This window comes from Nicotiana tabacum, chromosome 13 (genome assembly GCF_000715075.1).
Source record: "Nicotiana tabacum cultivar K326 chromosome 13, ASM71507v2, whole genome shotgun sequence".
Classification (NCBI taxonomy): domain Eukaryota; kingdom Viridiplantae; phylum Streptophyta; class Magnoliopsida; order Solanales; family Solanaceae; genus Nicotiana; species Nicotiana tabacum.
The window spans coordinates 17,083,421-17,096,030 of record NC_134092.1 but is presented as its reverse complement, the minus strand read 5'-3'; the positions used below and the strand labels follow the sequence as shown (position 1 = coordinate 17,096,030).

General features: G+C 34.8%; 1 pseudogene; it reads right to left on the bottom strand.

The window, feature by feature from the left end:
- Positions 1–2,723: 2,723 nt before the first annotated feature.
- Positions 2,724–9,933, bottom strand: LOC107832286 (tetrahydroberberine oxidase-like; annotated as a pseudogene).
- Between the last annotated feature and the right edge of the window lie 2,677 nt (positions 9,934–12,610).

Here is a 12,610-nt window from a genome sequence, read left to right as displayed (position 1 = left end):
AGTCAACAATGCAAAACCCTAGCATAGTTCATTTGATTCCCTTTTATCAAGCCCATCTACTATTCTCCCAAAACTCATTAATTCATAGTTATAAATGATTAGGGAGTAGAAGCATTATCTTTTTGAAGTTCAATCCTCTTGAATTCGGGTTCTAGGGTTTTTTTTCTCAACAATGGTGTCTCAATCGAATATCTAATGATTTGAAGGATTTACCCATATTAATAAGGTGTTGGAGAATTGAAATTAACTTAGAATCATCGTTAGAACTTACCTTGGATGATGGAGGGACCTTGGGGAAGTTAGATTCTTGAGAGCTTCCCTTTCTAGAGTAAGTTTTCGTGTTTGGGGTGTGGGGGACGAGGTAGGGCTTTTAAATAAGTGTACACATCCCAAAATTAAGGAGAAAATAAAAGTAACTCAGATAAACATCGTGGGCACGGGGCATCATCAGAGGTGCCAAAATAACAATGTAAGGCGCCATCAGAGGCGCTAAAACTACATGGCCTTGCACTGTCAGGAGCGCTAAGGTTAATACTTGGACAGTGCCTTGCACTGTCAGGGGCGCTAAGGTTAATGCCCTGGACAGTGCTTTGCACTGTCTATGGCTGTGAGTTTTCATGGCCTTGCACTATCTAAGGCTGTGAATTTTCATGGCCTTGCTCTATCTAAGACTGTAAGATGGACCTCCCATAAACTTAGTCGATTCTATCGAATTTTATGTATCTCACTCTCGGTCTTGATTCCAAAACAACTGTTTCCACCCATACTCATCCCGATAGGACTTCACATGTCTAAAAGATCACATTAATACTCATTTAACGCATTCACAACTAATCCGAATTTACGGAGTGTTAAACTCTCGCCATGGATGAGACGAGGTCAGCGCACGTTAACTAAGATGAGCTGAGAGCATGTAGAGAGAATTAATTTTTGTACTTTAAAACAACATTAATCTAGCTAGCTTAGTCAATTTTATTTTTTCTTTAATGTTTAACTATTAATTAAGGTTAAATTATTTTATTTTGATATAAACACGGCGTACGGGTCATATCTATTGTGTGGCTGTACATAGTAAAATTCACAAGAGAGTAAAACTTACGATAAAAAGATAATTTTTTTTTTAAAAAATTATGTTGAGAGTTAATTCGTTTCAAAGGTTATGAGATTCAAGAAAACAAGTATTTTATGTTGGAAAATATTAAAGACGGAATAATATATATGCAGAGGAACATTAATATAAGTAAGATGCAACTAACAATAACAATAAAAGATAAGACAGATTTTTTAACATGAAATATTGATTTGAGGCATGACACGGAAGGCGCTGACTTTATAGTAGATTTTTCTAGTTATTCAGATGCAAATAGCAAAGTGACGTACTACTCTTAAGATACAAAAAACCAATCAAGAAGCAGAAGCATAAAATTTGAGCTTCTCCCTGACAATAGAAAAACAACTTATTTTTACTGCTCAAAAGCACTTTTTACTTTTTGCCAATCATATCAAATGTCGAAAAATACTTTTTTGAAGAAAAAAATATTTTTGACTTTCCAAAAAATTGGCCAAACAAGTTATAAAAAAAATTATTTGCGGATTGAAGTTTGAATTCTTTGCAAACATACTTTAAAACTGCTTGAACATGTTAAAGCCTTATCTACAAGTTAATTAGAATTATCGTTCTACAAGTACTTTCATTTTATCATCAATATTTATAAATGGTGACACAACTTCCATATATATCTAGGAAAAGTTTTTTTTTTTTACTATAGCAATGATTATATTGTATGTTTTTTACTTTTAAGTTTTCCTTTATGCACTTTAAGAGTTAACAAAGAGGTGAAAATGATAGTTAAAACCTTCACTACCACAACTAAAAAAGTTATTTTCATTTTTATTTTACAGTGTATTTACCAACAAAGCAATTGAGCCCGAAAAATTGACAACACAATGCTTATAAAGAAGAATAAAGTGATATGTATAGTCGCTTTCAAAATAATAATCAAAAATATATGTTTTCGTATATTTTTTGTATATACACACATATTTATGTATGTTATATACAAAAAGTATACAAATTTTATCCACTTTTATGGCTCCCAAATATAAATTGTTTCTGTCGCGGGTTAAAAATAATCTATACTATAAAAATAAAATAAAAATTGGGCCCGTGTTACGAGCTATCATCTAGTTAACATATAAGACTATAATCTTGTGGCCATTTATTATGCTTATAGTCATATAATAACTAGGAAAAGGATACATTAATCATTTAACTCGTATATAAAATTATGTAGTGACTATAGCACACTGATTCTAAGATAAGAATTAATAGTCAGTGGTATATTGTTTGGTGAATATCTTTTGGCAGATGTTATGATCTGAAGAATATCTTTTTTAGCAGATGGAATGTTCATTGTATTAAGATTGAGATACAGATGTATAATATAAATATTTTGCAAGTTTGCCCTTATTTTAAAAATAAATAAAAATAAAAAGATGAAATCAAGGTTAATTTGGGATTTAGGTATTTTATTTCTGTAAACCTCAAGTTATCTCATGTTGGATCCGATATGCATAACACCGGAAATTGCAACATAAATATTATACTGCTATTACTTATACCACAAAAATTATGCCAAGTAAACACGGTATAAAACAATACCGAATTATTTAATAAGATTATTTTTCTTTTATTTGATATTTCCTTCCACCAAACACTTCATTCACTTCTCTTCAAAGGGTGGAATGCTTTGTTCATTTCTAAAGAAGTTTGAAGGATCCACCTTAGTCTTCACTTGAACCAATCTATCAAAGTTATTTTTAAAATACTTATAACCCCAAGCTTTAGCTTGTTCATAGCTTGTGTTTCCATTTATGTTGTTGGCCCCAATATCAAGATCCCTATAATTCACATAAGCAGCTCTTGGAAATTTCGAAACTAAAGGAGTCATGTATTCATAAAGCTTTCTTATCCAATTTATGTGCCTTTCTGTTTCTTCTTCTACTTTGTCAAACCAACTCACAACATATTGGATTTCATATAAATTTCCAGCTCTATGTGGGTATGGAATTTCATTCTATGAAATCTCATCCATTTTTCCACCATATGGAATTTAGGAACATTAGTCTCAATGCATCTTCACCTTCTTTGAATAAGTCCCATATCCCTTTTAGTTCTCTTTCTGAGATTGGCTTTTGTACCAAGTCTGATTTTACCTTAAAGTAATGTCCAAAAGATTGACCCCTTTTTAGTAGAACATCAAGGGATTCTCCTCTTGAGTATCCGCAAAATATAAAGTAGACTCAATCCAGCTCATCTCAATGCAATCTTCTCTTTTTAATCCTAATTCAGGGAAACTTTCTTGCATTATACCAAGTAATTGGTCAATTCCATTTCCACCTAGGAATATGGAGTAGAATGAAGCTACGAGGGCATTTTGTTTGTTTTTGCGGATCACAACTCTAATGAACAAATCTTGATGGAACTTTGTGTGAACATCCTGAATTGAGCGGGATTTTGGGAAGAAGCTGGTTAGGGTTTTCTGTAGAATGTTCGAGAAGAAAGGAAATAAGAGAAAGTAATTTGTGGCTCAAAAACTGAATTAGCCATTCAGCCTTTTTCTATTTATATGTAGTTCTTTTACAAATAAGTGCTCATTACAAAAGAAACCTAACTAATCAACTAATGGCTATGTACAAGTAAAATAGTATCTGGCCAAGTCATTAAGGTTGCCTTATTGGGCCTGAGGCCAAGTAGTCGGATAGCCCAACACCCCCCTTCAAGTTGGAGGGGGAGAACACCTTCAACTTGGACAAGAAGGACTGATGAATTACACCAGTAAGAGGCTTGGTGAAGATGTCAGCAAGATGATTAGATGTGGAAACATGAAACAACTGGATCAAGCCATTTGCTAACTTCTTCTTGATAAAATGACAATCCACCTCGGTATGCTTGGTTCTCTCATGAAACATCGGGTTCTTAGCAATGTGAATGCCAACCTGATTGTCACAAAAGACAAAAACATGATAAGAAATAGGAACAGAAAGGTCAGGAAGAGGCGTAGTGAGCCAAGTTAGTTCAGCCACAACTTTACTAAGTTCCCTATATTCTGCCTCAGCTGAGGAGAGGGAAACAACAAGTTATTTCTTAGATTTCCAGGCCACCAAACAGTCACCCAAAAAAACACAAAAATCAGAAATAGACTTGCGAGTATCAGGACAAGCTACCCAATCACTATCAGAATATGCTGTGAGAGTATAATTAGGAGAGTTAGAGTAGAATAGCCCAACATCAATGATGGCCTTCAAGTATCTCAACATATGGAAGGCAGCAGTAATATGAGGCAACCTAGAGGCTTGTAGAAACTGACTTAAATGTTGCACACCAAAGCAGAGATTAGGTCGAGTATGAGTCAAGAATAGAAGCTTCCCAATTAGGTACTCCTGTACCTTTCAGGATGAGCAAACAACTCCCCAGAACCAGCTTTGAACTTGAAATTCAAATCCAAAGGAGAAACAATAGGGGTTACCTCCAAACAATTATGTTCTTTAAGTAAATCCAAGAGAAACTTTCTTTGATTTAGGAAGACACCATCAGGAGAAGTAATGACCTCAATGCCCAAAAAAATAGTGTAACAAACCCAAATCTTTTATTTTAAACTCATTATCCAAGAATTCCTTTAAAGCATAATTCTCAACAAGATTGTTCCCTGTTAAGATGATATTATCTACATATACAGCAAGAATTACAATGTCACCAGAAGACCCTTTTACAAATAAGGAATAGTCATTTAAGGAATGAGTGTACCCTCTTGAACACAAAGCTTGGAACAACTTTGCATACCATTGTCTGGAAGCTTTCCTCAAGCCATAGAGGGATTTCTTTAGCTTCCAAACTAAGGGGCAGATAAGAAAGATGAAGAAATAGAAAGACCTTAAGGAAGCTTCATATAAACCTCTTCATGTAAATCACCATGAAGGAAAGCATTATTCACATCAAGCTGAAGTAGAGACCAACCTTGCTTTATAGCAACAGCTATAAGACATTTAACAGTAGACAACTTCACAACAGGTGAAAACGTTTCAGTGAAATTCACTCCCTCAACCTGTGTAGTACCCTTAATCACAAGCCTTGATTTATACCTTTCTACACTACCATCTACTCTATACTTTATTTTATAGACCCACTTGCACCCAATAGATTTTTTTCCAGTAGGTAGTTCAACAATATCCTAAGTCTTATTGGCATCTAGTGCCTCAAACTCCTTTCTCATTGCTTCTTGCCAGGCTGGAATAGGTGCTACCTGATCATAAGTGTATGGTTCAGATTCAGTAGGCTGAGCAGAAGAACAAGAAAAAGAGGCAGGTAGCTGACATTTATAGTCATGTAAATAGGATGGAAGATGATGTGGTCTGTCAGATCTCCTTAATGGAGGGGCATTAGGTGAAAGAACAAGAGGAAGGATGTCAGGATTAAATGTTAGGGATTGAATAGAGGAAGCAGGATTGGAAATAATAGGAGAATCAAGTGGAGTATGTAGAGAAGCAGAAGGTGCAGCTGGAGAATTAGAACTAGGAATAGTATCAGTAATGGAGAGTGATATATGAGTAGGTGGCTGAGAAGGTGCAAAATTAATAGTGTCATTAAAGGGATCCAGCACAACACTGGGAGGAAGAGTATGGGACTGTATAGCAGGAGATGGAGAAGGAGAAGATTTATCAAAAGGAAACACAAGCTCATGAAAGACAACATCTCTAGAAATAAAAATTTTGTGAGTATCTAAACAATATAACTTGTATCCCTTTTTGGCAAAAGGGTATCCCAAAAATACACATCTCATGGCCATTGGTTGGAGTTTATCTCTTTGTGGAATTGGTACAGTTGCATAACACAAGGAACCAAAGGATCTTAGGTGAGAATAATGTGGGATTTTCCCATGTAATATTTCAAAAGGTGATTTGTTGTTGAGTAATTTAGAAGGAAGTCTATTGATGATGTAAGTGGCTGTTAATAGGCAATCACCCCAGAATCTAAGTGGTAGTTTGGACTGAAAGAGAAGTGCTCTAGATGCTTCAAGTAGAGTTCTATGCTTCCTCTCTACCACACCATTTTGTTGTGGTGTGTGAGGACAGCTGGTTTGATGAATGATGCCATTATTAGAGAAGAAGAAAATGGCCATGTGACTGGACCCAAGCTCCAAGGCATTGTCACTTCTAATGGTTTGAACATTCATATTGAATTGAGTTTTGACCATAAGAACAAATACTTTTAGAAGAGAAAATGCATTACTTTTAGATCCCATTAAGTGAGTCCAAGTAGATCTACTAAAATCATCCACAATTGTTAGAAAGTATCTAGAGACAGAGTAAGTAGGGGTGTGATAAGGTCCCCAAGTGTCAACATAAAAAAGTTGGAAAGATTTATTGGTCTGAATACTACTGTCAGGAAAGGGCAACCTAGTTTGTCTAGCCATATGACATACATTACAAGGAAAACATTGTTTAGAAGAAACAGAGAAATAGTTTTCATTCTCACAAAAGGAACATGTGCAAGTCTTTAGTGCCAAACAATGCCCATATCATCTTTTGCAGCTTTATTACAAGTGAAAATGGAAGTATTTACAGAAGTGGGAGTGTGAGCAGAAAGATCAGAATATAAGCTGCAAGAATTAAAATTTTCGGCTATAGAGTTGTGTGGGATAGATGTCAAAAGCAAATCTAACTTGTAGAGTCCATCATCCACTCTACCAAGCTCCAGAGGCTTCTTCAGAAAATGGTCCTGGATAAAACATCCAATATGAGTGAACATAACTATACAACGCAATTGTTGTACCGGTTTATTCACAGATATTAAATTGTGATGAAAAGAAGGGACATAAAGGACATTGTGTAAAGTGATAGATTCATTTAATGAGTAGGAACATGTACTTGTGACCTTCACTTTATAGATATTTGGAAGAGATACTAGATAAGGAATAGTTAAGGGAATTATATTGAAAAGGACATCTTTATTTGAGGTCATGTGATCAGTGGCGCCAGAATCAATTATCCAGATTAACTTTGTAGAGTTTGTGGTTTGTGTCAGCATACAAGAACTAGAACCAGACACTATAGGATCAGATAATAATATACCAGCAAAATTGGCAGATGCCATGAGATGAGGTGGAGTGATCGAATCAGATAGTTGAGATTGCTGAAGCAGATATATCAATTGAGTGTACTGCTACGGTGTTAGACCAGGTACTGCAGACCTTTGACCCTCAGAAGATACAATAACACCAATGTTGGCAATAGGAGTGAGGCCAGATGAATTTGAGTTGGAATCATTAGGAAATTCATTTTCTGTAGTCACATTGGCTGCAATTCTCTTGCCTTTGGTAAACTTGAAATTAGAAGAAAATCCATAAAGCTTGTAACACTTATCAACTAAGTGCCCAGGCTTCTTGCAATATTTGCAAAAGAGATTACTCAGGTTTCCTTTAGTCTGGTCAAAATTAACCCTTTGGGTATACTGTCTTTGAGGCTGAACAAAAAGTGTTTTGTTGTTCAGGCCAGACACATTAAAGGATGCAAATTCAGAACTGAAATGTGAACCAGGATTTACTTATCTTTGTTTTTCATCTTGTAACAGGATGTTATAGGTGCTATCAAGTGATGAAAGTGGTTGCATCATCAAAATATTACTCATAACCCCAAGATATATCTCATTCAGACCTATAAAAACTGATGGACTCTATCTTTTTCTTCCTTTTTCAGAAGTTCAGCTTTAATAGGATATGCATAAGTATTTACTTTATTACTGCGCATTACCCTTAGTTCATCCCATAATTTCTTAAGTTTGTTGAAGTAGGAAGCTATGTCAATAGCTCCTTGCATAGTGGAAGCATGCTCTTTCTTTATCTCAAAAACCTTGGTCTCATTAACTGCCCCATATCTTTTATTTAATTATTCCCAGATGCTTTCAACAGTTTCTGAGTATTGAACACTTTCAGCAATTTCTGGAGAAAGTGAACTGGTCAACCAAGAGATGACCATATTATTACATCTCTTCCATTGTTTAATGTGTGGAGAATTTTTAGCAAGTTTGGGGCAAGTACCATCTACGAAACCACAAGAGATGACCATATTATTACATCTCTTCCATTGTTTAATGTGTGGAGAATTTTTAGCAGGTTTGGGGCAAGTACCATCTACAAAACCAATTTTATTCTTAGCAGATAAAGACACAATTATACTTCTTTTCCACCCACCAAACCCAGTACCAGAGAAAGGTGTGTGGACTAAGGAAATCCCAGGAATATCAGAGGGATGGAGGAACATTGGATTCGAGGAATCAATAGCACTGTTATTACTGGTTCCTTCAATACTACCCATTATTCACAATAAACCAAGCACATAATATGCCTCAGAGTTCGAGGAACAATCAACAACGTTATTGTAAAACATAGAGTTTTGAGAAAGAACTATATTACCAAGCTCTTTTGCAACCGAAAAGAGTACGGCCTTGATAATCACGAGAGTGTCCAGAAAACTAGAAGTTGAAGATACAGATGAAGACTGGAACTTGAAACCCTAACTTCGACGGTGGAACTTGAACCCTAGCTTCAAAGTGAGACTTGAACCCTAGCTTCGACAACTACAGTCACCAGCCAAAACCAAGAGAAAACCTCAAATCGACCGAGGTATTGAAGATATAAACTGTAAATTACAGAGATTTCGAAAAAACGAAGAAAGTATTTTTCAAAAAAAAAAATGATTTTGAATCTTCCTCGAAAATGAACAAGGGTACTATCGCTCGATTCAGCGTGACGAGATCAATCAGGATCCATGCTCTGATACCATGGAACATCCTGAATCGAGCTGGATTTTGGGAAGAAGCTGGTTAGGGTTTTCTTTAGAATATTCGCGAAGAACGGAAATAAGAGAAAGTGATTTGTGGCTCAAAAACTTAATTACCATTCAGCCTTTTTCTATTTATATGTAGTTCTTTTACAAATAAGTGCTCATTATAAAAGAAGCCTAACTAATCAACTAATGACTATGTACAAATAAAATAGTATCTGGCCAAGTCATTAAGGCTGCCTTATTGGGCCTGAGGCCAAGTAATCGGATAGCCCAACACTTTGGTGAGACATATTGCCATTTATGAATAAGTTTTGTTGCATTTTGTTCCAAGGTTTTGTCAATGGTGAAGACTATTACCTTTTCAGGAACGTCTACCAATTTGATTTTCCATGCAAGAACAAGTCCAAAGGTATTGCCTCCACCTCCTCTTATAGCCCAAAAGAGATCTTTCTCTATTGACTCCCTATCAAGAATCTTTCCTTTCATGTCCATTAAACGTTCATCTACAATATTATCTGTTGCGAGACCATATTTTCTAATCATAACCCCAGTGCCACCTCCACTGAATACACCACCTGCACCAACTATCGATAGACTGCTGCAGAAACCCTAAGGTTTTACTTTTTTCGTGATTTTATAATAGAGTTCGCCAATACTGGATCCAGTGTCAACCCATACACTTTTTTCCTCAACATTGATAGTGATGTTTCGGAAGTTAACGAGATCAATTAAGACGAATGGAACGTCAGATACATAAGAAAGGTCTTCAGGGTCATGCCCTCCACTACGAACCCTAACGTGCATGCTAGTTTCCTTAGCACACAGAATGACTTGTCGGATTTCTTGTTTACTTACTGGGGTCACAATTACAAGAGGTTTAGGGGTTTTCGTCGAATTTAACCTCAGGTTCTGCATAGAGAACTGCAAAATGGATGAGTAAGATTTGTTGTTTTGAGTGTAAAAGGAGATCTTTTGGTTATTGCCAACAGATAAGCATTGAAGGAACTTTTCCTGAGAATCAGCAGAAGCTGTGCATAAAGATAATGATAAACGAAGAAGTGAAAGATAGGAAAACCAATAGATCATCATTTTCTTTGATGTTAATTACTTTGAGAAAAAAATTTGCAAGAACCACTATTTATAATGCTAATAGGACCTATGTTATGGTTGATTTTGTTTTTCAATTTTAGGCACATGAAAGATTGATGCAACTTGTTTCTTTCAAGTTGTATCCGATAAATATTGGACTTATTCAACCATCTAGATTAAGGTTGTTCAAATCTTTGAAATTGTTAGGAAACAAAATGTAGAACAAAAGGAAAATGATATTTTAAAATGACAATTTTACAATTGATGGGATGATTTAAATGTAAACTACGTATTTGTAAAGAAAAACAGGAGTAGGAAAAAAAGTTTAATTTGTATATTATTGCACAAACAAGTTTAGGAAAACTACGTATTTAAGGGCATAGAGTTAAGGGCAAAGGACGGTATAAATAAAATTTTAGTAACATAAAATCCTTAACCACTAAAAAAGAGTCCAATTCAATTAGCAAGTTAAGAAAGCCATTCAATTTATAATCCACGGACTAAAACCCAACTTTTAGGTTAAATATCTGTATGATAAAAGTCTGCTTTGGCTAATGTAGCTTAACTTTCAGCTAACTAAGGGGGACGAGGCAAATGACTCTTTCTTCTAAAAAGTTTGTGGCACATGCGGTCAGACTTCAACATCCTTATATAACAAATATTCACTATAAAAGTTATATTTTTCTCGTAACGGACTTTAATTATATTATGTTATAAAATATATCTTCTATAAAAGCACTTTACTATAGTAACAAAAAAATATCAGAACAAATAAAACTGTTATGGAGAGGTTTAACTGTACATAGTTCAAGCGCTCGAGCCCCTTAAATATCTCAATTAATACAAAGAGTCATCATGATATCTATTCCATGTGATTAAGATAATATTAAAGTACTTTAAAAGTATAATGAGTTACGACTCAATCTATATATAGAGAGAGCTATAAATTTTTTATGAACGTTAGGTTTTATGTCCCTTCTTAATGTATTCACTTTTTAGGATTTTAATTTATTAGGTATGAGTCAATGTCAAACTTCCTGCCTCAAGGGCAAATCTAAAACAACGAAGCGACCTTCCATGTCCCTTACGTATATGATATATCTATTTAATTTTGTTTATTTTATAGTACCAAATTAAATTAGATTTAGCTCTACATTTGGTATTGTGGAAATATTATTAGAACTCTTCTTTGCCAAATGCCAATGAGTAGAGTAGAAACAAAATCTTTCTTTAATGATGAACTGTTGAAAAGCAAAAATAGGAAGGACGTATAAGTTGAAAATACAGAAAAAAGGCCAAACCTGCCCGTGGATTATCGGATTTAGTCTATAAATACCTTTCCCTCACCTATTTTGCGGCCTTTGTCCCCTAACGTTACACTTATGTTAATAAAATGTATAATTATTTATTATGTGGCAATGTTTTATTGGCTCTGCCTAAAATCTCACCCATATCTATTTAATAACTCATCAACGGCCCAAAAATTTTAGCCGGATCGAAAAATAGTTATACCCAGCTAGACGCGCATAAAGAATGAATAAAACATCACTAACGAGCTACACTATGTACATGTCATTTTTCAATTGGGTATTAGCAACTAATTACAAGTGGGCCTTTTTTATTTCTAATTTTTTTGAGATTGTTACACAAATAGCGGTCATATTTACTATTATTTTTTTCTAGCCGGTATACGTAGATTATATTTGGTTATATACATATTATATATGAGTTATACATATATTATATATCCGCCGGCTATTTTTAATTTAAGAGATTATGTGAGCAGTTATTTAGGTTAATTCTTAAAAAAAAATATATATATCGTTTCTTCTCTTCTTCTTTCATCATTTTCTCCGTATACCCTTTCCCGAGAAGACCCAAAATTTCCTCTACTTCAGTAGAAGTTTTCGATGGTAAAGGACCATTGTTGGGAGAGATAATGAGATGTGAGAAACGAAGCCACTGGTGAAGGACCTTGGAATCTATTTTGCTGGGTAAAACTATTTTTCGTTTGGCTTTGCATAAGTTGAGGAAGAAATTAATGAGAGCAACTATGGAAATAATAGCTCTGGAGCAAACACTGAAATATAGGAAATTGTTATTGGAAAAATTTTCTATTTGAAAGGAGAGGGAATCCATAGCGTGAGATGAGAAAGAAGATAGAATAATTTTGGGTCAAGCTAGAACTTCTCGGTCGTGGGTGAGTTATTAATGTCGGGAATAAATCCCCTTCAGAAATAATATTCACGGTAATAAAAACTGAATAATAACGTAGCACCGAGATACGGTAATTAACAAAAATAAAAGAGTAACAACGATACCAAGATTTTACGTGGAAAACACTTTTGAATAAAAAAAAAAACCACGGCCCCGAGAGGAGCAACTGATATCACTATAGCAAGGAATTTTACATTTTGTAGGTCCGAGTAAAATACTCCAAAGACCACTACAACACTCAAAACAAATACTCTAATTCTCTTTCGATATTACCACATCACTATAATATCGCTCACTCTCTATTTTTCTCACAGACTATTTTCTTATAACCTGTCTGTGGAACCTCACTCTTTCTTTCTAAGTCTCAGATATATTTTTCCTCTGAGATTGGTGTATAAAGATGAGCGTTGAAGCTCTCCTTTTATAGGTGGAGCCTCACTCTCTCACGCCTACTATATTT